Genomic DNA, 25,681 nt, shown 5'->3' with positions numbered 1-25,681 from the left:
AATATATATCAGATTATATTACCTTGATCACCAAGTGATTCATATGTATTATATCATCTGTGATTCAGGAAACAACAAAAACATTAAGTATTTTAAATTATTGAAAGGAAGTCCTCGATTTTTCTTTATTAGGTAATTCTAAAAAGTATTATATTCTACATTAGTAATTGAAATAAAATGATTTAAAAACCAGTTTTTAATGGATCGAATTGAATTTAATGATGAAGGATTATTAGTTTTCTTAGTGTTTATAAAGATAGATAATACCCTAAAAACCCTTAACTTATAGAAACGTCTATCACTGAGGAAAGACCCTTATAAGAGCCCCGATTGAATATCCAATATTGTGGAAAGTTTGTCGAGTTTTTTCACAAGTTTGTGCCAGTGTGTGCAATATGTGACGGCCAACCTTAATGTTTCAAATCCCATTTCTTTATGTGTTCGCCAATAAATAAAATATCTCCTTAAATGTTGTGTTTTTTTCAGCAGGAAACAGCAGGTATATGCACGAAAATCCAGTAGTTAAGGAACATAATTTGTTTCCAATCAATAATACTACTTAAATTCATAATACAAACTATGTTTTACTTTTGAAGCTCATTAAGTTATAATGCACCCTTGGAATATTCCTATACAGATCGGTCTCATTTCTATAACTGCACACTCGTTGTATCCCTTCATGTGCTAAGATTAAAGAACCTTTCAGTGTACACGCATTCTGCATGAAAAGCTCTATGTTACGATCCCCCTGCAGGTATTTTACTTTTACTTTTCATATTAAAATTAAAAATCAAAATGGCCATTTAATGTATTGATTTACTTGAATAACCAAACGTTTTGTTGATGATTTATACCTACTAGGAACATACGTATTTGAACTTTAAAATTATTAAACTAGCAAAATATCCTATGCTACATTCTAAAATAAACAATAATTTAGGAAAGTTGAAATGGTTTAGCCTTTTCAAGGTTTTATGTTCGAGCATTATTACGTTCATATTACAAGTAAAACTGTATCAAACTAGTTTAAACTATTTTGTAGTAGTCATTTAGGCCTGGTGGACGGAATGGGCACACGGGAGGGACTAAGGCTAAAGGTGTAGTGACGTCGTATCTCTAGTGGCTAATGTCTACTCTTGAGGAAAGACTATTACCGTAACGAAACGATGAGTTTTCAGCGGGGTTCGTGGCATAGTTAGTATCGTTTCGATTCGGTGTTCAGTAGATCCCGGGTTCGAATCCCGCTGAAAGCACTAACTTTTTGTCAACAAATTTTTATATCAGCAAGTTTGGTTGGTTAGGTTAGGTTATGACAGTTTTAATTTTATAATACTAAATTTTAAAATTAATTTAATAATTAATTAAAAATTATAAGTAATCATTATTTATATTTTTATCTTATACAGTTTTTATATTATCAGCAAGTCTGGTTGGTTAGGCTATGTTATGTCAGTTTTATTTTAAAAATTAAAAATTTATTTTATAATTTTAAAACAATATTTTATAATTAAAAAGTTAATTTTATAACTAAAAATAAAAAAAAATTAATTTTTTCAACTTAGCGGTTCTAGCGGCGAACGCTGACACTAGAAGATATGTTAGCCTTAGTCCCTCCCGTGTGTCCCACCGTTCATGGACGATGGATACTGCAAATTGATGTATCATCCAAATGTAAAATCTTCAGCTCTCTTGAGTTTTAAATAAACAAAATATTGACGTTTTATTTAGTTAAAAAAATGTTTTAGTGCATGAAAATACAAGAAAAACATAGCAAACTTCTACGGCAAGAAATATACACAATGTTGTCTTCAGTTTATTCACAAGGATTTAAATGTTTCCTAGCTCTAAAAAACCATAATAGTTAAAGACAAAACTTTACAGATCAATAAAATGCTACATATACCACAGCATAAAGAAAGATCGCATAATTTGTCCTGTGATATTACCTTATATCTCACTGCCTGAACATGGAAGTCTGCAATATCTTTACTTCAACGACCGTCGTGTTAGTATTGAAAACTATGAAGGCGTCCATTTACCTGCTGATATTCATTTTCATTGCCACATAAATCCGTGATATATTTGATAAGGACGAAAACTATTATGTCTCATCATATCCCTATGATTTGCATTGCGAGCCCTATTATTTTCATTGCGTGCGCCATCTTTTCAGGTATCTTAGAAAAATTACAAATACTAAAGAAACATACTATGAAAACACAAAATCTAACGTAAGTCATTATCTTCTTTACATTTTAAACAAATAGCATTATAACATTTTACTTGAATCCGTTGAAACATAACCAACTACAGATAGCCCCATTTTCGTATGGATGTAAACAAAATAGCATCATGGCTATCTGATTTGATGTATACAAATGTAAACTTAAAAAAGTTCAGATGGTCGACAAATAATTATCATCGAAGGACTAATAATCATCGTGTGGAAGTAAGGATATCAGTTTTAACCTGAAAAATAAAAAAAAATACTTACAAGTATTAATTCGGGAATATCATTACATTGATTTATTATTCAAGATTTTTAATTTTTTATGGTGTCTCTCAAATAATTGCTTAATTGCTTATAAAATCCCAATATAAAGTTTTCAACTCTAAGAAGAATTACATCTTCAAATCACGACCACGGCAAGGATACTCTGAAGGATAATTCCCCGCCACATAATCTGTTTTGAGTCGCCACGTCTAACTTTTCCCCCGAGGCAGCTCTTTGCCACATTTTTCAAGTTCTAATCTGAACTTTAACACTTTAACTTTCAAACTCTGTTAATGCTATGTCTCGGCTGCCAACTTACTTTGCTGAATCCAAAATTGTTCACAAATAATCTTAACTAGATGATGCACGACTACTTAACGAAATTTTATAAAGTCACAAGGAAAACAATTTGAAACCCCTCATGAACTATTCAAAATGTAATATATTTTATCAAAATTTATAGGGACAAAATATAACAGGAAATATTATGGTCTAAACACAGTTTTACCACAAAAATAATGATAGTGACGTTTTATAGAAACTTTTAAATATTTGTATGAATTTTTGGAGTTATTTATTTCTTTTAGGATCTTAAAATAATATTTGTATTAGTTTTCTTGCACCTACAAATAAAGAAGAAATGTAGACGAGCCGTTTTCAGAAACAAGCATTATTTGTTTGATTGTAGGTTTGGCACTAGAGGTAGGGACATGAAGCATCAATATGAAGCTATTGCTACACTAAGGTATGTTTTCATATTCTTTTGGATCTATTAACATAAAAAGTAGGGGTTTGAAAGTCAGTAGGTTTACACTTTTAAATCAGTTTCTATTTTCAAACTAAATCATAGAGTTGCTGTATTTTAAAACACACATCAGCTATCAGCACCACTTTATTTTAATAGCTCTCTAAGTCACGGGTATAGCAGCTTGTATTTATTATTTACATACATTTAAACTTATTTATCCTCATTGTTTTCAAATCAACAATCGATAGATAATAGATGATTTTTTTCTTGACACGCGAGTTGTTTTCTGTGGATCTCACCACAGATAAAGCCACTGAAAGTTTCTAATAGTTCTTTCAATCATAATCCGTCTGATTTTCCGATTTGTTATTCTTCATAGGTCCAAGCACCTTTTTTTAATGACACTAGAGAATAAAAGTGTAAAACAAAACAATTCAAGTACAATACGTTACTAGAATTCACAGTACCAAAACTGCGCGTTATATACCAAAATGAATCTGAACAATCTAGTGGACTTGACAGTGCATCAGTGCGCTACAACATTGCAGGATATTGAAGATTATATGACAAAGGCGTCACAGTCAACTACTGACAACAATGCAATAGTTGACCACTTACTTGACCGTTTCATAACTACAAGGTTGGTGTATCAAGTCAAATATATCATTTAGTCCAAATATCATTTATATTTCATAAAAAAACTTTGATAAAAATTAAGCTTTAAATTATATACTTACTAAGTTGGATTGTGTATTATATTGGTAGTGTGAACAGAATAAGACAGTGTAGAAATTCATCGAACCGCTGTCATGGAGGAAATGCTCATACTAACACGTCCATCACCTCTAGAGTTCTAGGAACTCCTCAAGTGTTTGGGTTTCCCACTTAAAATAACACTATAAAGCCTCATCAATTTTGGCACCTCATCCAATCAAAAGGCATGTGACGAGAGATTTACAAATGAAAGATGATCGTCCTTTCATGGAACAATTTGTCAATTAGGCATTACGTAGTACATAATTGTAGTTAGTCTGTGAAAAAGTAGGATCGGTATGAGAACTGTTGAAATTGCAGAAGAAGTAGAGTGTGGTGCCTCATCATTTTTTTTTTTTTACTGCTTTAGTGAAAATGAGTTGATTCAATTATTCCACACAACCAAAGAAAACTGACCCATAATCATATTTTGTACTACTGGCCATCAAACGCAAGAAGTAGGCTACCATGTGTTTATAAAATGTCTGGATACAAAAGAGACCATATTGCATTGCCAAAATGAGACTAAGACGCAACTACCGGACTAAGACCCAGGACCGTTCAGGACAGTAACCAGGTCATTTAAACCACTATGGTCAAATATGATCCAATGATGAGTTTAAAATGTGTGATGCTTTATGTAGCTTTGTTAATAACATAGAACATAGAAGTTTCTTTGGCCATAATCATTTACTAAACGCCCAATAATCAAGGTAAGTTGAGTTCAATTGCGAAAAATCTAACTTTGTCTTTATGGGTTGATAACTTTTCGCATACCCGGTCAAATGATGGCAAAAGCTCATATTATAATTTGTTCTACCACCAAAGGGTTTATTTGTATTATGCCACGACCCTATTGGTCTAGCCTGAAGTAGTGTGTTCTGTACTAAAGCCACACGAAAAAACTACGATTGTTGGTTTGAATAGTGTCCCAGGATGTGAACAGGAATTATGATAAACATGCATCTAGTTTATTTATCATTTTCAAGCCATTCACTTAGCATATTTTCTTCGTCTGCCGCTTCTGGCATTTCCTCAGAGCGCTGCCAAACGTCAGGTGCTGTCAGTGTCACAGGTGTTAAGGTGCCAGGTGCCAGACTGCGATACGTGTCCAAGGGACAGGAAGGAAGGTCTGATGAGGAGGAAGGTCGCGCAGGACAAGGGTAGAGGACATCGCTTAAGGCACAGAACAAAACTTCGCCGAATAACTAATATCCTGCAATAGCAGTCTTCTTAAGGACTTGGACCGTCTTTTCATACATTTTGTTTGTAAATGGACACTGAAAATTACAGGTTTTCAATATCCTTTTCGCCCGCCCTACTTAACCGGTTTTTACGATTGTGGTGGCATTTTAAAGATGGTGATCCAGTGGAGGTACTAATGATTTTTTAGGTAATTTTCTCTAGGATATCACACCCTATAGTCCAGTCAAGGAATGAGGTGTAGAGTGCGTGAGCAGGTAACTAAGCGATTCCTTCAGAAACTTGTTCAGGGGGCTTAGGGTGTTAACATACCAAAAGTCCTGACTCCTAGGTGGTGAGCCAGGGGGTGGAGAGGGGAAAAAGGGGGGGGGGAGAAAGGTACGCATTTTGGGTTTTTTGATTATATCTCGAAAACTATCAACTTTTTGTATACTATAGTAAATTATAAAATTGAAGAAGATTAATTTTTCTACAAGAAAAGTATGTAATGTGTTTATTTTGGTTCAACAGATTACGAGTTATAACTTATTTAATTGATATCTTATTAAAATCTTCTTCCATAAGAAATACATGTAAATTAGTATGCGAAATGGGGCGAATCCTATCCTTCCAAAGGAAATATAACTGATATTCTGGAAATATTGACAAAATTTCCAGTAATTTGACACTTTAATCATGAAATTTTGTCAAAAATTAAAGCGAGGTTGAGCGTTAAAAATGGGATGATTTAAGGTTTTTTTTTATATTTCCAATAAAAAAACACCAAAACTCGAAATTTTGTTACCTCGCCCTCGCCTTAATTTTGGATCAATTTTAATGATTAAAGTGTCAAATTACTGGAAATTTTGTCAAGATTTCCAGAATATCAGTTATATTTCCTTTGGGCAGATAGGATTCGCCCCATTTCGCATACTAATTTACATGTATTTCTTATGGAAGGAGTATTTTAATAAGATATCAATTAAATAAGTTATAACTCGTAATCTGTTTGAACCAAAATAAACACATTATATACTTTTCTTGTAGAAAATTTAATCTTCTTCAATTTTATAATTTACTATAGAATACAAAAAGTTGATAGTTTTCGAGATATAATCAAAAAACCCAAAATGCGTACCTCTTTCCCCCCCTTTTTCCCCCTCCACCCCCTGGCTCACCACCTAGGAGTCAGGACTTTTGGTATGTTAACACCCTAAGCCCCCTGAACAAGTTTCTGAAGGAATCGCTTAGTTACCTGCTCACGCACTCTACACCTACTTTTGGATCATTCATTGACTGGACTACTACCATTTGATTTATTTCTATATATAACTTTCAAAATTCAGCGGTTCTTCCCTAGATGGTGTGGATCTAAAATAAAAATAAATGTAATTTATTGTAAATTTCTATTTTATTCACCTAATAACTTAAAATTCACCTAATAAACATTATCTTTGAAAAGTTAAAGGGTATTGCATAGTTTGTGTTGAATCAGAATCAGTATTGAACCCTATTAAAAACAGTGAGGACATAACGTATGCGGAGATGAAGTAGTTTTGTCCAATGGTTTAGGAAGGTATTTTTATTGTTTGATGACGGTTGAAAGACTAATATGTTTATTAACAACAAAGTAAGTCCAAGCCAAGAAGTTTATTTGCTTTCTCGCTACAAAATTTATTTCAAGTGCTGTACGTAATTGGAAAACGTCAATATTCACTATCAAAATACACATCCTAAAACCGTATGGGTATAAACCTTTAAACTAACTTTAAAATGTACCTTTAAAAACTTGTTTGCACCTATAAAAACACCTTATACAAAAATGTATAGACTCAATGGTAAGGTTCACCATGGGGGAATAAAATGTATGATCGATGATAAAATCTTTAACAATTCTTATAACTAGCTTGCGCTTCAAATGAATGAACGTATGAATAATAATATGTTCATTTCCACATAATATACACATCATGAACAAAGTGCGTACTTATATGTATCAACAATTTCATATGAAAATCAGCAGACACAGGAAAGTGCTGCCTGTGCGTCTTCTGGGTTGCTATTAAAAAATAAGTTAACCAAATCGTAATTGAATTGTTTGAAAATTAAAATATACGCTTGCTTGGAAAAATATAGCTTTGGGAAAATGAGTTATATTTGTGTTTGTTAACCATACACATAACTAAAGTACCAAACTTTTAAATTGATTTCGCAATCGTTTTTTACAAATACATACAACGTAGGTTATAGGATACAATTTTTTTTGGGCGGAAGGACGAGTTTTATCAAACAAAAATCTAGATCTAGAACAACTCGCTTGATGACGTCTTTCTTACGAAAACAATGGCATTTTGGTAAAGTTTTCCTCAGTCAAACTACTTCAATCCAAACAAATATTCATGAAAAACAATGTTCCTAGAATAATCTCACGCCCCACTAAAGTCTAAGTCTATTACCAATCCTGGAATAACTGGAGCAAAAATAGTTGTAGTAAATTACGGTGAAATTACGGGACTTCAGCCGCGCGGAGAAAATGTTGGAAAATAGCCCCTGTTACCCAAAAATAACAGTTTGTAAGATAATAAAACAAATTTAGTACCTAACAAGTTACTTAGGAACCATTTAGAGTATTTTCCTTCGGACGCATTATTAGTTCCATCACAGATCTTTAATTTGTGGTACCTAATAAGTACCTATTGAATCAAAACTATACACATTTTTAATACAACATACATAATTTACACATTGACTGTTTACAATTAACTTATTTCTTCATCTCACTATTAATTTTTGCTTCGCAACGGGAAAAATCTGTTTCATAATCATTGAAATAGATTTATAATAAATAATCTATCATAAAGTTTAGGATTAAATAAACCTACCACATAGCTGTTTTTTATCAGCTGTCTGAAATTGCGAAATAGGCATTGGACAGTTCTGGTTGTTTACATTTAAATGTAAAAGCAAATGTAAACATTGTGAATTTCTGACAACAGCTGGAGTTTCAAAACAATGTTTGTTTCCCATGTTAATCTTATGGAGAAATGCGAAACTTTAAAGGGCCCCAGGGCCTCACTCTTTAATTATTTCCATAAAAAGATAGTTTCCTGCACAACTTCACGTTACGCTCTTTCCAATGACACTAAAAACATGACAATCGGTTTAGTAGTTTCGGAGGAGTAATTGTCACAAAAAATCTGCTTGCGTATTAAATACGTATAAATAAATATATATATTGATTGAATACATGGTTACCTAAACATATAAGCTATGTAGCCCACTCGAATCTATGTTACTGCCTTGTAAAATTATTAACAAAACAAAATTAATTTTAAACGAGAAAATTTGATTTTTCCTATTTAAGTTTTATTTAATTTCTCTCACATCATCCCTATTATACATGAACATGTTACCTGTGGTCTAAAAAGGGGGAAATTAAAAATATGACTCAATAGAGTTGCAAGCTTTGAACCGTAGTTGATCCTTGCAATTCACTTTTGCAAGGCAAATTGATTCCTCCTCTTCACATTCAAAGCTAATAAGTGATCAGAGCGCGTGCAAATTGTATTCTCATTGTTGCAACAGATATACAACGATGACGTCACTCTTGCCTGCTGTTAACAGCTGTAGACTCGCTCATATGTACTATTTGTTTGAGCTTAAGTAAATCAAGCAGTTTTGGATCTAATTCGTCACATACTGTCTTATAACATTTAGAAATGTGTAATTAGTACTAATTAACATTTTTTGACTCAAATGAATATTTTTCAAGATATTTAGTCATTTTTGTTTGCTAAAACCATGTTCTGTTAATTCTTGTTCTCTGCACCTATGGCATTTTCTAAGGGGGTATCAGAGGTAGTTAATTATGTACTCTACGTTGCGTTACGTTAAATGGTTGAAGTCATTGGTTAATATTATCTAAAAACGACACCAGACAGTAAAGAGACTAAGGTTTAAACATTCTCCTTAGAAAGTAAAAAAAATATCAATTGTGTTAAAAGCGACAAAATAGATAGTTATAACATTAAAACAAGCTTACAAACCCCAAATGTATGAAGCGTTGAAGTAGACCGAAAGACGTCAAATCCCATTTACTGTGCACAAGTTGTGTTTAAGCTTTTCCATCATTGCATTTTGTTTCGTTGCCTTTGGATTTGGGAGTTTATGTTCGTGTGGTAGTGGAGTCGCATTGTCTTTCAGTTCAGCCTTATAGAATAAAAAGAGTTGCTCGTGTTTGTTGGTTGAACATAACTTCGTACTGAAAAATGTACGCTTTTCATAAACAAAATATAAAAAAAACATTTCTTGAAAACGCTCTGTTTTTTTCTCTTATTATTTCTTAAAAATGTTATTTATGTACTTTGGCATCTTGTGGGATTGGTGTGTGTTTTCGATCGTTGTGATAGTGCAAGCTAAAAAAAGTTTTATAATTTATTTAAGTATTTGAAGTATTATAATTACGATATTTTCATTTTTGTTTAAGAATTATCCTCTACGCTACAAAACCCTCCCGGCACACGTGTATTACCTACACCCACTACTCGCCAAGCAAGACAGGCGGAGGTGCGAGTTTTTGCTGATGGAGCGTCTCCAAGGTCATCCCCGTATAATGTAACCAGTTATATCACTTGGTTAAAGTTAAAGCAGAAAAACTTGTCTCTGTGTCTGTCCCTTGAACTTGGTCGAGTGACTTATCTGGTTTCTTTAGTTTGGGAAACGCCCTTCGTCAAATTCCTCAATATGTGAATTTTTGTGTTATTTCTAGTTTTTTAACGTTTCTTAAACATAAACATTTGAAAAGGAGAATTCGGCTGGTGATGATCAAAGCAACCGAAATTCTGATGTGACTGTAGGGGGAGCTGGTCTAGTAGAAGAGCACGGGACTTCAGCCTCAGGAGGCCGGGTTCAAGTCCTGTAAATCACCAATGGATTTTACTAAAGTGATAATACCGCTCCAAGTCTAGTATAGAGTAATGTGTTTGGTCCCGGGCTTGAGCCTACGTCCTATTATATGAATGTGGGGGACAACTATGCCCAAGTGAGACTATGGTCAGATGCCCACGAGAAGTCAGTTCCCAGCACGGAGCGTGAGGAGGTCAGGGTCCTCTGTACAAGGTTAGTTTCCGCCAGTCGCTGTACGCCGCGCTACCGCTGTACAGTCGCGCCGCGCCGGCCACGCTGTACGCTGTACGCTAAACTGTGCTTTGTACGTGGAGAGCGGCATTCGCTGGCTCCTGTACCAACGTAAGTACAAAATATATGTTTCAAAACCTTTTCTATTTATTTATACACAATAATATTTATGTAATATATGCCTTATTATGTATTTTACCTTCTTTGGAGTTTTCTGTTCTGTTATTTTAGTCTGTTAAATATTTGTTTATAAACAGCTGATCATTTATAACAGTGTAAACATAAAGACTGCTCTCTGACTCTTCTTGTTAAGATGACTTATTCCTTTTTTCTGATTTCATCAATGAACTTTACATAAAATCCACAAAATAATCGTATTTCCAATATTAATAATTGTAGCCAGTGTTAGGAATAAATATTTTATTCTATTGAGCCACCAATTAGCGATTAAACTTATGTACATTACGAATTCCGCATACTTTTTAACCAAGCCTAACTGGAGGTACATCTTTTTGTAAAATATAATTTGCGTGTCACATAGGCCTAACTTATGACAGTATCGAAAAATAAAGGAGAAAATAGAGTGTTAGCCTAGGAGCACTCTCTTGTCAGTGGGACATTTAACCATAAATAGTAAACACTAGTGTATAAAATATATTCAGTCTATGATTCAACCATAATCTTACTTACAAAATTTACTTTAACTGGTCCATATATATGAGATGTATACAAAAGTCAATGTGATTCATTGTTATTTATTTTCTTCTAAAACAGTTTTTTGCTGTTTACGGTGTTTTGCTCGTGTCCTATCGGGTTTTCATATTTTTTCCTATTAATCCCCACAAGACCTTAATTATATTAAGCTTTAGAAAGCATTGTTTAAACAAAATAATATTGAAGTAGAGCTACAAACAGGGAATTGTTATTATTGAATGGTAAGCTGTATGTAAGGTATTCGGATCAGCTGATTGTATTTGTTCTACCACTACAGAGGGTTGAAATTAGCTCAAGATGTTTTGTGTCGAGCATACATAAACGAATTTGCCATTGGCCTTTGAAACCGCAAATAGACCTATCATTCTATTATGAAATCTGAAACATTGTTTGATTGTTTTGTTATATATTTGGTCAGCCTGGAGTGCATTGGAGGAGAATAAATCGTCTTCTCTTACTTGAGAATAGGTTGTACAACGTGTACTTCACTGTTTTGCTATAATAACAGTACAAAACACATTACTTTACAAATAGATATTGATATTGCGTGAAAAAACTTTAAAGACATCAACACCAAACTATGCTAATTTTATTTTCAACCTAAAAAAATGAGTTTAAATCAGAAAGATCCATCATGGATTTAAAGCACATGTAATTTGATTTATTTTGATATTTAATTCGCACAGAAAAGTATTGGCCAGACTCGCAAATTGTGTCATTCGCCGGTTTCTCAGCTTTGAGACGCCGCGCGGTGACAGGTTTAATACGTTTCCGAAAATGCTTGACCCGAATAATTTATAAGTGAGTCAACGTCTCAGTATTTTACCGGGTGCGTCTATGTAGCATAGTCTTGTGGTATCAAATTACGCTTGCTGTTTAAATAGTTAACTAGATAAATCAATCCAACGCATTAATATGTATATGGATACTAAATCCAAACGTAATCTACATTTACAAATTTGAATAATTACTAATTCGGAATGTGTTAACCCATGTATTGACTTCCATTTACTACTTGTAATTAGTTTTGAATATGCCTACTAAAAATAATACAGGTATTTCATTTGTATGTAAAGTGTATTTAATATAAGTTAATAGATGTTATGTCGCCAGTATTTTAGGTTTTCTGAATGAAATCGAAATAAATTTACAACCCTGCAAAATAAAATTCTCAATCAACTATATTTATCAGGTAAAGACCAAAGGTATACATTCACATCAAAATAATCTTGACAGAAATTTGGCATCCTTGTGTTTCACGAATACGTGTCTGGCACTTTATATAGCCTTTTAGCATGTTGCTGAGAAGGAACTTACGACTGGTGGCCACCACACACATCTCAAGGTTTACAAGAACAATGTGACACCAGTAGTCATAAACATTCGATACATATTGTGAAACATTGCCGAATAAAACTTTAAATTATTTTTCTTTTTAGTTGTGTTTTATGTTGTATTATTTTTCAGCAAACATTTATTTTATTTGATATTTTTTTGTTTTTGTCAATGCTATGTATATTTTCGACTTGTCAGAGTATATTGCAGACTTCTTGTTAAACTATTTGCAGACTTGGCTGTAATTAAATAAGTACTAAATTAACATTTGATCTACACTTTATTGAAATGTATGGTAAACTCACTCTGAGACCCTCATGTTTGAGGATACAGTTGTATAGCATCTCATCTAATTCGTAACGTATTGGAAATACTGTACTTAGGTTATTGATAACATATGGTCGCATCATATTTTTGTCATAAAAGTATTGTTTAATTTCACTGATTTTGCTATTATACGTATAATGTATATACGCATACTGTAAAATTAAAATTCAACATTTTAAAAGTTTATACCCGCAGACTTTGTACATAATGTATTTATAAACATCCCGGTTCAATCCCTTGCAGTTCTTAACAAGAATTCAGGCTAGTCTCGAATATAGCCTACTTCTTTGAGGTTACTCCGTAAATATTGTATTTCTACTCAAATGTTGTCTAGAATGATTATGTGACCAATTGGGTATTCAGAGTTTCTTTCAATAATCTGTCATTTGCATGACAACTGATTCACACACAATAAATCAAAATATGAAATATTTTGCTAAGCGTATACAAAATTAATACATCATCTCTTCGGAAAAGGGCTTTACCGAAATAACCATTCAAACCCTGTAAGGACTTGGGGGCAATTTTATTTACCATGCCTAGCTGAATATTAAAACACTAAATTAACTGCTAAGCATTAGTTTAAATGTAAGTGACGATGGGAGTCTGTTCTGTTGAGAGAGTGCGCGGCAAGGCAACAGGCAGGTTACACAAATATTACACTGATAGTGAAGTTATTTACCGAGACAACTTTGCAGATATCTCTGCTTGGCACTGGTGTCAATTCAGTCAAAACATTTGCATCCATGAGTTGCGCGGGACTTCGGTCCAGGAGTTGCAGTTCAAATCCCGAAGGTGACCATTTTCAATATTATAAGTGGCCAGAAGGTTGATCGGAAAATAATAACCTACAACAGAATAGTGTTTATACGGTTAATAACAAAGGTATATTTTTTTATTAATTAACGATGCAATTTTTTTTTTTTAAAATACTACAAGTAAGATTCTAGTTCTTATTTCAAACTAATATGTACGCAGCTCCGAGATCCTTTACTTTAAAAATCTGTTTATTTTGTCTGCTGGCCCTTTTAAAATCAAGAATTGACGTTTACTTTTCAGCCTAATTACGTTATGTATCTTTATTTTGTAAGTAAGCAGTAATTCTTGTTCCAGTACTTTATTTTGGTCCTAAAATACACAGGGTTAATCGGCTATGAACATGAAGACCGAAGTTATGATTGAATAAACAATCCAAGTAATTCCTTGTCCATACATAACATTATAATTACTTCATATAGTGTTAGTTAAGTCTTTGTTTATTTAACGTCAAACCTATTTGATATGAAAGTAAGTGCGAGTAGTGGCAGCAGAGGCAAGCATGATAGAGTGCGATAATTATATAAAAGGTGTTCCATCAAGGACGAACTGATTGACTGGGTAATTATGTTGTTTAACTGATGTTACACCTACTACAGACGGTTAGTGTTGTATTTGGGTACGAGCGAGGTGTATTTGTGTTATTTGGAAGATTTAATTCTTTTGTATGGCTACTTGATACTGTAGCCGTTTTGTTCATAAATCATGGTCTAATTTTAGTCAGATATTGTTTCATAACCCAACCTAACCACAGCGTCCATTTTTTATGAATAGACGGAATATAAGCTCACGATTAGCCTACGACAAAAATATTAAATTTTAGTTAATATATATATTTTATTGTGTACAGTCCAATGTGTAATAGAGGGGAAATAGGTAATATTTACATAATAAAGGTATTGAGAATATTGGAACTGTTTAGAACCTTGTATATAATACTTATCAAACCAAATATAGCACTTTCAGAGGAATTTGTTTGTTATTTTTCAGCTCAAAGTGACTATCTTAAAAATATATTACCAAGGAAAAGAAGGAGCAAACCACTCCCGCAAGTTTGGTTCTAGTGATACCAATAAATGATAATTAATGGCTCAAACGTCAAGACAATGAGGTTGATGGCCCTTAGTAAACAAATGACTTAGCAGTTCCAAATCTTTCCATGATGTTTAATTTTTAGGGGAAATACTTTGATTTAGGATTATACTTAGGATATCTTATAACTAATAAGGCCAACCATTATTTGACTTTTATATTCATCAGTTGGGGTTTCTTCAAAATATCAATCTAATGATGAAGTAATATAAGTAAATTGCCCAGTCACTTTCTATAAACTATGTACTTATTGTACGCATATTGACTCTTCAAACGGACGTATAGAACTTCAAGCGTTTCATTAGCCAAGCCAAAGTACGAAGAACATCCAAGTACTGTATTGCTATAGGAAAATGAATACAGGATGTATGTAAATGCTGCAACGTAAATACATTTCAAAATTAAACTGTGAGTAGCACAATTTATAAACGGAGCTATACCAGTCTGAAAACATTTTCAAACAAAATACGTACAGCATACGTCAAATATACAACAAACTGGTGCTTTCAAATTAATTTTATTATCATTATTGTGAATATTATTTTGACCCAGGCAACACCAGGTTTCGCTGCTAGTGTTACTTAAATAGGGAATAGATCTAACAGGTGGAAGGAAACATTTAACTAAAACTCTAATCAAGGGAATGGAATTCAAGACTTTAGTCTGCAGGTTTGCTGTGGCGGGGGGTGTTTATTTTTTAAACTTCACCACAAATAAATTCAAATGCATAACAGAAAACGTCTCTTGAAGCCAAGAATCAATCAAGGCTTCGATAATCGATTTCCGTCTCAATGCGAAACATCACAGATTCGGCCTAGTATGGACCACGGTACTTTAGTTCTAGTTTAGGCTATATCCACACTGAGAGTATCTTGTACCGTGACTGGGAGGCAGTGAACCGGGCAACACAACGTCCAACAATTATACGCTTTCTGCAGAAACTGTGAAATGAGATCTTTGCTCGCATTGTACAGTATAATATGACAAATTTCACTATGGTCCACTTAACTAGTGACCAATGCTTCCATGAAATCTAATTGTTGAAGATACCAAACTGAGTATTTATGTAGAAACACAACAACAACAAAAGAAGTAGATATATTCTGCAAATATACATGTATGCGTATATGTGTGTGTTATGTTGTGGATAGTGATTTGAGTACTGAGTACTTTGTTGTGACAATGCATTTACCTGATGGTGAAGTTTTACTTGTTTATAGAGACCAAAACCGATTTGTCCCTCAAGCGAAGACAAAAGTTTCCCTGCATTTAAAAACTCCCCAGACTCAGCTAAGAAATATCGCTGCATTCGCTGCGTCTTCCATTTCATCAACTTTCCATTGGATTCGTCAAAATTATTCGCTTGTGCAGTGAGAGAAGAATGGAAGTACATAATCTTACTATCACTCACTCTTTCACTCTTCGTGCGACCTCCTTGCTTCTTCGTCCCTACATGAGTCTTCCGGACACCTTCTTCCGGTCAGCTGTTGCCTGCGGGAGGACTTCCGGTGTCGATCAGCTGATGTCGTGGGTGTCTCAGATGTAGGTCACTGGAACATCCTTAAATTGACGTAAAGGCAAATCGGTTGTTTCCTTGACAAAGTACGTATTTCGTGTTTGAAGTACCAACTGTTCAAAAGTTGTTTCTGGCAGAAACAAACTATGCTTCTGAATCTGTTTGTGTAAAACATGAGGATAAGAAGTATTTTTTTTTTATATGTATCATATAATTTAAATTTGGCCCGTCAAAAATATTTATTTTGAAAACTGATAGGGTATAGATACTTCATTTTATTTTATCCTAAGATAATTTTAAGTCCCGTGCACAGCTGCATATAACATATAAATAATATTTACTTGTTCCAATAGTTCCCATTTTACCCATTTTTTTATTAAATAGGCTAGAAAGTCATACTGAAAACTATATTTTCTCTTATTTTCTGAATCCTCTCCTTTCCCTATGCAATTGTCTCGCTTGCAATTTACAGTTTGCACTAACAATAAACAGCTTTTCTCTTGATCAAATTATTACATTAGGATAATCAAAGACACAAGGTCCCGAAGCTTGAAACCTAAGTGATGGGGGTTGAAGTGACCAAAACATGTTCATCAAAGTCTAAACTCCTTCGAAACACCCAACGTTTATAATCTTAATAGGGGTTGCGCAATCTTCATGCATTTAACATTTTACTTATTATGAATTTCACATATACAGACCAAATATGTTTAAGGATCTTTGCTTTACGTTCAACATATTTTCTCACCAAGACCTGCAGACTGCCGTGGCGCTGTGCTAAGTTGCTGATTCACTGATACAGCAAAGTTCTGTTATCCGTCAGGACGGAACCTGTTGCTGACTCGCAATTCTGTTGACTCTACAGTTACACACACAGACGTGACGTCATTTACTGACCTAGCCTCTTTATCTCTCCGCCTCTCACATAATTTAATGTTGGTTTAACAAATACATTATTTTTTAAGTGTGAACAAAATACTTTCCCTAATATATTTTATGCAATGATATTCTTGTTTCAACATCTTATGCAAACATCTTATTTCACGATCTATTTCAATTCTCTTACTTCTATAATGTCTTCAACTTTTATTATATTGTTGTCATATAACGTTATGTATTTTAATGCAAAGAGATAAGCCAGCATACGATGACTTCAAATTTAAAGTAGCAACGTGTCCTATACCTTGCAAGCTGAACAATGATGAAACTAAAAACAAATATTATTCTACGCGTTATTAATCATACGATAGGCGCGATTCTTGTAAATATAAATTCAGGGCGAGTGTCGAATAAAGTGAGATGAACTATATGGGTTTTTTTGTGAGGTCAGCTGTTTCTACGACCCTTATCTTCCACAAGCATAGGTTCCATTACCATTACACGTATCGGTAAACGTGCTAAAAATCTTAACACACTCACCTAAAACCTACACATACGCAAACCCATGTCGTCTCGCGGACCCCATGATGACTAAGCCGACGTTACAAGGATTATACACAACCCCCATAACTAACAATCAGTCTCCCTATTTACCCTCGGATTACCATATTTACCCGGTCATTCGTCATGAATTACCCCGCGGAGACAGCAATTATTGCCGCGCTTCTCTCAGGGATTATCAAAAGAGTAGCAGTGAGGTGTACATTATAAGGATAAAGCTTGCACGTTTGCGTTTGGGTTGTTTTGTAATGGTTGTAAGGGTCTATATTACGGTTTAGCTGATTGTATAACTTGCTATCGATGATGTGTCTGGATTTACCTTTGATAATCTCACAAAAAATAATTATCCACCCGTTATTACATTTTATAAGTGCAGTTCACTTTTGTAGTGTACCTGCTCACGTCTTGCTTTGTTGGATCGTCTCTAGCACAGGCCCGATGAACAGGTGAACGAGTAAATGCAAGGTTAAAGAGGCCAACGACAGTTAAAAAAATGTCATACTAATTGTACCTTAATGTACCAAAAGCGATAAAAGGATAAAGTAAGACCATTTATCCTCAGCTTCCAACAAAATGTTTTAATTGGAATTCGCAGGATGCTTATCATTGGTCCAAGAAAATACGTTATTTAAACATACATGTAAGTGAATACTCCCGTTAAGTGTTAATTTTGTGTATCTTTCCCACAGACAGTTTTCGCAGTTCCTGCAGTTCGCTGTTCCATTGTTCCAGCTGTCTTAGAATCCTGGCTCCAAGTGCCTCCCCTGAAACATAAGGTGAGAAGTTGTTTAAACAATATATGCAGATAATACAAAGCAATCGTCATTTATTTTTAACTCAAATGTGTCGATCAGAATTACATTGTCTCACATGTAATCACTGAATCAAAGACATTACACTGAACATTAAATACAATATTTATAATACATAATATTCTTCGTTTCCAAAGACCTCGTCTTTCTAAAATCGCCGTGTTGTAGTGAAGATGATTTCCTGGCTATCGTTATATTACTCCTTTGAGCCGAAAGTAAGTAAAAGTAATTAGGAGTTTATAGCCAATTATTTCCGTTATTCTATTATTTTAAGCACCATTTTACTCTCTCTAATAAGGAAGGAATGGATGTTCATGTGTTACCTTTCAGCTGTTTTCTCTACGTTCTATAATAGACTATTGGATACTGAAGTAATTTACATCAGCACAATCTGTTGGTGGCTCACATCAACTACGACGATTTTTTTAAATAAACTGGCTACAAAATTTAGCATGGGGATGGAATGTCTAGTTGTATTAGTCAAAAGTTCTATGGTGGTTCTATGCTAAGATTCAAATAGTAATTTTCATTAATAGTATTGGATTACAATTCGTTAGCGATGGAAGAGAAGACTTTATGCTGTGTAGTAAAGTACAAAAACATTTAATATCGGCTTAAAAACAACATTTGTTGGTAACCACGTCATACATACGGTACAGTACATTTATTATCTTGAAATGTTTTACAGTACTTGAGGAGGAAAGTTGAATTTTAGTGACTTCAAGTTGAAAGAGGAATTCAATAGTTAAGGGAAAATTGAAATAAATTAGATAATGATGGTAATGCTGGCCTAAATTATGGTAATGTTGTTAAGCCCACTTGAACCTGAAGAGTTTTTAAGGAATGTCATTTTATTTTATTTTAGAACACTGAAGTGGTCACGTCCTTATTATACCTAATTTGAGAGAATCTCTTATGTGGAACGAGATGGGCATTCTGCCAATGAGATAATACTTATACAATTCCAAATCTTACAACTGCAGCTGAGAGAGAGTTAAATTAAAAAAAAAAATTACAAACACATTAACATGTTTATGTTTGATTTTAATAGGTTTTGTCATCTTTTTAAGCAATGACTATTGTCTTCAAGCAAGCCTTATATTTTAAAATAACCACAGTTAATTATTTTTGTTATTGAGTTGTACTTGAGGCCGACACACCGGAGTTTGTAGTTTTTAGACAAATATAAAAGCAGTCGGTTCCTCAGTTGGATTCAGTTTCCAACTGTATAATAGTTATTTGTGTAACTAGTGGGCAAAGTGCACTTTGCTGCACACGAGAGCAATGTTTACGCACTCGCCTGCGGCTCGTGCGGAATGGTCTCGAGTGCAGCAAAGGCCTTTTGCACTCATGTTACACATTATATTTTTCCTACAGTCACTATAAAGCATATAAATAATTAGTCTTTCAAACGATATACAACACGTTTTTAGGTTCAGCTGGCATCACAAATGGTGCCCTAGAGAAAGTAGTACCTGCGGTCCGTATCACTCCGCTATTTTTCCTCGGCAAGAAATGTGCTCCGCGTTTTGAGAATATAGTTCCGTACGTTTTTGTAATTTGAAGTGGTTTCCGCGCCAAAAAAATGCTTTAAAGGTATTTTTTTGTTTATTAAGATCATAGGAATGTTTTAAAAACGTTTAAAAGAAAAGTCCAGAAATTTCAGAAATACCGAAACTATAAACACGAAATGGCAGGTTAAATCGTAGTTATAATAGTCAATCAGCTGCTCATAGTATTATTATCTTTAATTGTTGCCAACCTATTTCCAAGCGTACACGGATTACGTGCATAATAGAACCACGCTGTTTTGTGTTGTTTCGTTGGAATCCTGATGTGCGGCAAAGTATAAACCGTACGACAAAGTATAAACCGTACGGCAAAGTATAAATATGCAGCAATTAGCAGCTTTCTGTACTATAAACAGTACAAGGAAGCCAACTTTGTCGGGTGACTGTAGGAAATAGAGCTTTTTAGGACTGGCCGTCAGCTGCTCCAATGCCGAGAACACCATCAGCTTATTGGTACCTTAGTAGCTATCCGAGATTTACTGATTTAAATGTCAAATAACAATTATCTCAAATGCATTTAAACAAATTAAATATGAAATTAAAACATTATTAGCAATCGTAAACAAACAGAACGAATCACGAACACAAACAGTTATATTTTAAAGGATGAATCATGATCTAAAGTCAATGTGCATTGTATGAGTTACCATCACTCAGCTAGTAGTTGTGGTTCCACTACAGAAGCAGGTTTCGGGAGCATTTCACTTCACTTCACCACGACACAATACCAGGGGCGTCGCCTTGGGGGGGGTAGGGGGGGGAGCCTCCCCCCCCTAGAATCTGGGAAAGAGAAAAGTTGGGAATTTCCTTGCCATGAGTTGGGACAGTTGGGAAGTCGGATACAAGAAAAATATATTTTTAAACTAAACAAAATTTAAATATTTGCAAAAATCCATCAAAGGGAAAAATTTCTTTGACTTGGACAAATAAACTTGACGCTTCTTTGATTTAATTTAACTTTGATTAAACAAGGCTAAACCATGGCTAAACACGCCTTATTTTAAGAAATCAATAATCAATTAGCGGTAAAGCTTGTTGGAATTTCGTTTACGAGAAATTTTGTTCCTTATTGGACGCATGTTGGGTACCTTGATCCTGTCCTGTGTTGATTATTCTGAATGATTCGTCTGCAAGTTTGAATTTTGAAAGTGCAAGCAATGTAGCTCTTCTGTTCAATTATGTTGTTTGTTAGTGTTTACAAGAAATTCAAAAATATTTTTCACGTCAGTCACATGAAATATATTTTATACCTTTTTTGTGGTATTTGGAGCAGGCTAACTGACCGGAGTACTTGCTAATAAGCAGATTAAAATAACATTAAACATAGGTTTTGTGTATCGGTATTACCTTTAAAACTCTTATTTTTTAATAAACTAAATGGAATATTTATTCTCTGAATATATTTTAAAAATCTACACAAGTTATTTATCACTCCTAATTAAGGATTTACAAAAATGAATCAACTAATCACTCTGAAACAGATCTACGTGGACAAAACATAACCTAAAATTTGATGTTTGACTTTCACTCTAAGTCTGATTTTTGTCTAAGTTCTAGTTTGATGAAGATGAAGGTTAACATTTTTATTGTATGTATAAGTTTATTATCAACCAAGTTGAACGTTTTTATTTTATACGAGTCTTACTTTAGGTTTATTCCTTTCTAGGCTAGAGTAATATTATTCACAACACTGATATTAATATTTCATCATTACAAACTTGTTTAGGCCTACCCTAGCTGTAAGTTTTATGAAAGTTAAAATGTTGATCTTAACTTCTAAAAGTATTTAAATTTCATTATTTTGTAATAAAATATATTTTCTATACCCACTAATTTGTACTCTGAGGCTTATTTTATATCACTAAAATTTTACACTGCTACGTCTGCTACCACAATGGTTTTTAAAGTTTTTTGGATTCGAAACATTACTTGTTCAAGCTTTTTGAAGTCATAAAATTTCATTATGAATTGGTAGAAGTTTTAGAAATTGAGTAATTTTGTATAGGATGTAAAACTAGCTATGTTTTGTTAATGCGAGTTTATAAATACTGAATTGAATGTTACTGCAGTGTAGTATAATAATTTGTAGATTTTTAAAAATAGTACCGGTACAGAAATTGATTTCTAAAAAAAAATAGTTGGGAAATCTATGTTAGGCAGTTGGGAAATTTGAGGCTTCTCCCCCCCCTGGAATTTAACCAAGCAACGCCACTGCACAATACAAAAGTGATTCTCACGCTTCCCGTGCTACACTCGTGGGAACATTGTTCTGACTAAACCACAACAAACACTTGGTAAATGGGTGACGATTAATACTATTTCCTCAGTGTTTTGTGTAATTCGTCAGGATAGCAAGTCTGTGTTTGTGTCCCACATTGATGGAACAATTTTTTAGAGGAAGTTCACAAAACGGGCTTCTCCTTATAAATCGTAAATATGTCAATTTTATCACTTGAGTGATCACTTGCGCAAATTATACGACGGTGAGATGTATTGTATAGGTCTACTCCAGTTCTGCGTATTGACATTTGTTGATAAAAAAACTTTACAGGTGAATGAAAAAAGTGTTTCCCTATTAACGCCAACAAAACATTGCATATAATACACTAATACACTTTTACACCAATGCATAACAATCTATAATATTAAAACGAAACAGTGTTTTTTTATTTCACGATTCTGAATCAACCACTCGACGGATTTTTATGATTTTTGTGTTGAAAGAAAGATAATTTTGAGAACTAGGGAATGTCGAAGCCATAATTTTAGTTTAGGGTCCCAGTTTTTTAGAAATTAAATTTTAATTTTTAAAAAGTCTAGCAGCCGACGCTAAGATTCTAAACTAGCTTTTGGCATAAAATAATTTCCTTAACATAACAGCTGTAAACATTCAGCTTTTGTGTCACAAATTCAGCCTTTGGATAAAAATGTAAAGACATACTTAGGGTTGACTTATTTATACTATATGTAATGCTAATCATTGATACGTTCAATTCTTCGGTAAGAGGATTACAATATAAATAAATATACATAGTAAAATACTAGGATGTTCAAATTATTTTTTAAAGCAATCATTGTAATCTTCGATTTGTTTTAGAGCAATATAATTTGTTTTAACTAACAGCTGGTTAAATATAAACTATGGAACTATGAGGTTATTTTATTTACTTTTATTTTGTCATTGATTATAGGAAATAAGTAAGATTAGTAGAGATAATTAGACCACAGTTTAAACCACAGTTTTAACCAAAATTAATTAAACCCAAGTACAAATCGAGGCTCTGTACACGAGTCTTAATAAAAAAGGATAAATGCAAATTATTTTACTGCTCCACTTTTCAAGGAAAGAAAGGTTAAAAAAATATCAGTGTTTACATGTATTAATTCTTAATGATAGCTTTATGTTTACAATTAATGTTTGTGTTTGTCTGCTTTAACTTTGTTTGGATTAGGCCCAGAAATATTTATGTCATAAAAAGAAGATCAAGAATAATCAGGAATCACGATTTTAAATTACCACCACAACCTCAGCCGGGTTTTATACAAAGATAAACAGATGGATGGCAGATTGAACACAACGTCAACATTGACCTAGGATACTGCAATTAGACAAACCATCCTTTTATGAAATCGTGTTCAGTTATGGTTACGTTTCGTTTGGGGGTGCCTATATCAGTGCCCCCAAACGTGAAAATAGGCTATCACTTTTATTTCAACTATGAATATATTGTAGTTTAAACTAACTAAAATGGGAAATTACGATGTACGTTTATTCAATGAGAGTGGGTAATTATCAAGGATAGAACTGTTACAATTATTATTTATTATGTATTTTTAACCTTTTAACTGGCCACACTACTTGAAAAAGTGGCCAGTTTACATTTCTCAACAATTATTATGTTTGTAAAGTGTTTTGCAATATGGGAAATAAATTCATTTATTCATTTATTCACTTCTCAATTGATAATTACTCTTTCTACTGTAGGCTGCAATAAAATTTGTCTTTATACGTGTAAACTAGCTGTTCTGAATTATAGGCCTACACAGTTTTAACTGACTACTCCCGTACGTAGGACGGGCTAACACCTCGTCTATAATATTAAAACGAAACAGTGTTTTTTTATTTCACGATTCTGAATCAACCACTCAACGGATTTTCATGATTTTTGTGTTGAAAGAAAGATAAATTTGAGAACTAGGGAATGTCGAAGCCATAATTTTAGTTTAGGGTCCCAGTTATTTAAAAAGTAAGTTTTAATTTTTGAAAAGTCTAGCAGCCGACGCTAAGATTCTAAACTAGCTTTTGGTATAATATAATTTGTTTAACATAACAGCTGTAAACATTCAGCGTTTGTAACACAAATTCAGCATTTGGATAAAATTAAAATACATACTAAGGGTTGACTTATTTATACTATGTGTAATGCTAATCATTTATACGTTCAATCCTTCGATAAGAGGATGACAGATTAATTAAATGTACATAGCAAAATACTAAGATGTTCAAAGGATTTTTTAAAATTAATCTTTGTAATCTTCGGTTTGTTTTAGTGCAATATAAATTTCTTTTAACTAACAGCTGGTTAAATACAAATGCCCAATAGAACTATGAGGTTATTTTATTTACTCTGATTTTGTCATTGATTATAGGAAATAAGTAAGATTAGTAGACCACCGAGATAAATAACACCATCAATGTATACAAGTCGAGGCTCTGTACAAGAGTCTTAAAAAAGGATATGCAAATTATTTTACTGCTCAACTTTTTTAGGAAAGGGTAGGAAAATCCATTTTTACAAGTTTTAATTCATTTTGGTAGCATTTTGTTTGCAATTAATAGTTTTGAATGCTTAAACTTTGTTTGGATTAGGCCCGGAAACATTGATGTCATAAAGATGGAGATCAAGAATCCTCAGGAATACGATTTTAAATTACCACCACAACCTCAGACGGGTTTATCCAAAGATATACAGATGAATGGCATAGATTGAGCACAACGTCATCATTGACCTAGGATACTGCAATTAGACAAACCATCCTTTTATGAAATCTAAAAAGCTGTTTGGCGTGTGTTTAGTTGTGGTTAAGTTTTGAGGCTCTGAATATTTTATAGTTTAAATAAATGAATATGGGGAATTACGGTGTACATTGATTCAATGAGGGTGGTTTAATTATTAAGGACTAGCAGAGTACCCGTCCTTCGTACGGGGTTGGAATATAAGTATAAAATGCTTATTACAGTTATACTCAAGCTTTGCGTTTGCAATAAGGGAGGACACGGTTTGATAAAATTTGTTTATTTTTTTTATTTAGAGTATTCTATAGTATTACCTCAGAGTAATAAAACAAAACACAGTAATAAAACAAAACATTTTGTTTTATTACTCTGAGGTATTACACATCTACCATAGCCATAATGTTCTACCACTTCACCTAAACAATAGAGAAAAATAAATGATCAACAATTCGCAAAACATCACAAATTATTAATGAAATGAAAAACATAAACATAACTGTAAACAATCCTACTTTGACAGTTCTCATTGAGAATCACAGTTTTTTGTTGCTGCTTAGTTCAAACTAGCTGTTTTCATAAATGCAAAAAAAATATAATGCTGCACTCTGTTGGTAAATCTTATAACTTTTTAATGCTTTTCCATATCATAGAACCAACTTTTTTAGTTGAAACAGCTGACTAAATTCTGTAATTCCCTTTAAATATGAATACACATAAGGTTAACATGG

The 25,681-nt window shown here is 33.3% G+C and overlaps 1 protein-coding gene across 1 annotated transcript in view; it reads left to right on the top strand.

Annotated features, from left to right (window-relative positions):
• The first annotated feature begins 10,264 nt into the window (after window positions 1-10,264).
• The window catches only part of LOC129005943 (fatty-acid amide hydrolase 2-A-like), a 40,086-nt gene continuing 24,669 nt past the window's right edge, over window positions 10,265-25,681 (top strand). Inside the window, exons 1-2 of the mRNA XM_054434979.1 lie at window positions 10,265-10,424; window positions 18,243-18,329. The gene's annotated coding sequence lies outside the window, so the exon portion shown is untranslated. The remainder of the gene's footprint in view (window positions 10,425-18,242; window positions 18,330-25,681) is intronic.

Source organism: Macrosteles quadrilineatus, unplaced genomic scaffold, assembly GCF_028750875.1.
Source record: "Macrosteles quadrilineatus isolate MER2022 unplaced genomic scaffold, UCM_ALF_1.0 Scaffold_46__1_contigs__length_943047, whole genome shotgun sequence".
In the NCBI taxonomy this organism is placed as follows: domain Eukaryota; kingdom Metazoa; phylum Arthropoda; class Insecta; order Hemiptera; family Cicadellidae; genus Macrosteles; species Macrosteles quadrilineatus.
Note: the sequence above shows the minus strand (reverse complement) of the source record. Positions and strands in the feature narration are given on the sequence as shown.